Consider the following 2,421-nt stretch of genomic DNA (forward strand, 5'->3'; position numbering starts at 1 on the left):
CTAAAGTACCCAGAGTAACACACCACCCAACATATAGCCTACTTTGCTGTAACAGGGCTCTTCTCCATCTTTTAACCTAGACTGGAAGTTCTGGTTGTTTTCAGAAGTGAGAAGTAAACTATCTTATGAATTAATCTGGAGGTCTCCATTAGACCCATCATCTTAAAAGTGATTCTCAGTTTGCCAAAACTTCAGAAAGGAACCAGTTGTCCCTGAACCTTTAGTTACTTTCAAAAGGGGGGGTTTTATTCAAAATTGAATTAGTCTTTAGAAGAACCCAGGAAAATTGTTTTGCCCAGATAAATCAACTCTACACGCAATTAAAGTTTTAATTTATATCAAGGAGTTTTAATTCCTTTCCCAAAGAATCTTTCCTCAAATTTTCTCAGAAATCACAAACTTTTGGTTATTGGAATTTTTATCCAGCTTCATCTTTGTGTAAGTATTGGTGCAAATGTTAGTGAGCAGCATAAAGTTTACAAAATTGGTGAAAGGAAGAAGAAAGTAAAAAATTAAATGTCAGATGTCAACTCCTGAAAATCCACTCGATTTTTGCCTACCAGGAAGTAATTGAAAGTGTATAACTACAGATTTCAAATACAAAGTCTTAAAAGTAGATGATTTGATTTCCAATGTAATTGTGAATTCTGACTATATACAGATATTATAAAACAGGAGTGAAAATAAAGACAGAATCCATAGGAAATACACTGACATGACAGTGAACACCACTTGTCTGCTTGTCATACTGTGACGGCTTGTGTGTTTTAGGGATTCTGGAAGCTATGTCACTGGTATTTCAAGTACCAGCAGAATCACCCAAAATAAACAGGTTTCCACAGAGCTTCCAAACTAAGAGCAGACTATGAAGAAGGGATAAGCTTTCTGTCTCTGTGGAATTTACCACTAAAAATGTAATAAACGCCAAGGAAAATCATCAGATATGGGAAACCTCACGAATAGAAGCACTAAATTATCAGAGATAGTGCCAAAAGATGAGCCCTCAGGTCAGAGGGCACCCAAAACGTGACTGAGGAAGAGCTGCCTTCTCAGAGTCAGCCATAATGGCACTAATGGAGTAAAGCCTGCGGGAGTCAATCCTTCGGGACCTTCGTTTGCTGGTGGGGCATGACGCAAAGCAAGGAGAAACAGATGCAAACCTCTATGAATAATCAGAACTTGGAATGGATGGAATATGAATCTAGGAAAATTGGAAATTATAAAAAATGAAATGCAGTGCATAAAGACCAACATTTTAGGAATGAATGAACTAAAACGGACTGGTATTGGCCATGCTGAATCAGAAAGAAGGCCAAGGCGTTGTGGTATGACATCGAAAATATCATACATGAAGAAAACGAAAGGTTATTAAAAAGATAGGTGAGAAAGAAAAGATCAAAGTATATGTCAGTCCTCCAGACTCCTTAGCCCTCAACCCTAAACAGGGTCTGCGTGGCTCAAAGAAAAAGGAAGAAAGTGAAACTGAAGTGGACTTGGCGTCTTGTGACCATCACGTTCACTTCACACAATAACACACACACACAAAGTTGGTGATGGAAACATCCTATATGTATGTATTTTTTAAATCCTGTTTTCACAGCACTGAAAGGCCATTCAAAAGTAAGCCTGATGGAAATGGAACAATAACAAAATATAGTTGCTGCATCATTTGAAGGACTTAAATAAAGATGAAAAATCTTGTGGGGGAAAAAAAGTAGATGTCAGAAGAGACTCTGAAACTTGCTTTCAATCACAGGGTAGCTAAGGCAAATGGGAGAAATAATGAAGTGAAAGAATTGAACAGAAAACTTCAAAGGGCAGCTCAAGATGTCAAAGTAGGAGACCCAGAGCTAAAGCTGAGAGATTGAAAATATGTAGACCACGGGGCATATTTGCAGACCACGGGGCTCTGGTCTGCTGTTGTGCCAGGGGTCTATTCAGGCCTGTGTCTACCTGGTTCCTGAATCAACCAGAGATCCCATCTAAACAGTCTTGCTACAGCAGCTCTATGCTCCAGATGGCCAGGCAGGAGAGCCAGACCAGAGCTGTTCCCAGGGATATTGACACAGCAGCCAAGTGTACTGGTGCTGGGGCAGCCACAGTTGGTGTGGCCAGTTCAGGGGCTGGCATTGGGACAGTGTTTGGCAGCTTGATCATCTGCTATGCCAGGAACCCATTTCTCAAGCAGCAACTCTTCTCCTATGCCATCCTGGGCTTTGCCTTGTCTGAGGCTATGGGTTCTTCTGTTGGATGGTTGCCTTCCTCATCCTCTTCACCATGTGAGGCTCTGTGGGCTTCACCGACCTGTCCCTGCTGCTTCAACTCCAGACCATCCCCTGTGCTGGAATGTGCTAAGCTTTACCATTAAACACAACGTTTCTCTCTTTAAAAAAAAAAGTCAGAGTAAAATATTGTAAAGAC

General features: G+C 40.8%; 1 pseudogene; it reads left to right on the top strand.

Annotated features, from left to right (window-relative positions):
• The first annotated feature begins 1,261 nt into the window (after positions 1-1,261).
• LOC115873532 lies at positions 1,262-2,283 on the top strand (annotated as a pseudogene).
• Positions 2,284-2,421: the final 138 nt, after the last annotated feature.

The sequence above is a fragment of the Echinops telfairi genome, unplaced genomic scaffold (assembly GCF_000313985.2).
Source record: "Echinops telfairi isolate 266 unplaced genomic scaffold, ASM31398v2 ScPeMD7_7469;HRSCAF=8507_0, whole genome shotgun sequence".
NCBI classification, from domain to species: domain Eukaryota; kingdom Metazoa; phylum Chordata; class Mammalia; order Afrosoricida; family Tenrecidae; genus Echinops; species Echinops telfairi.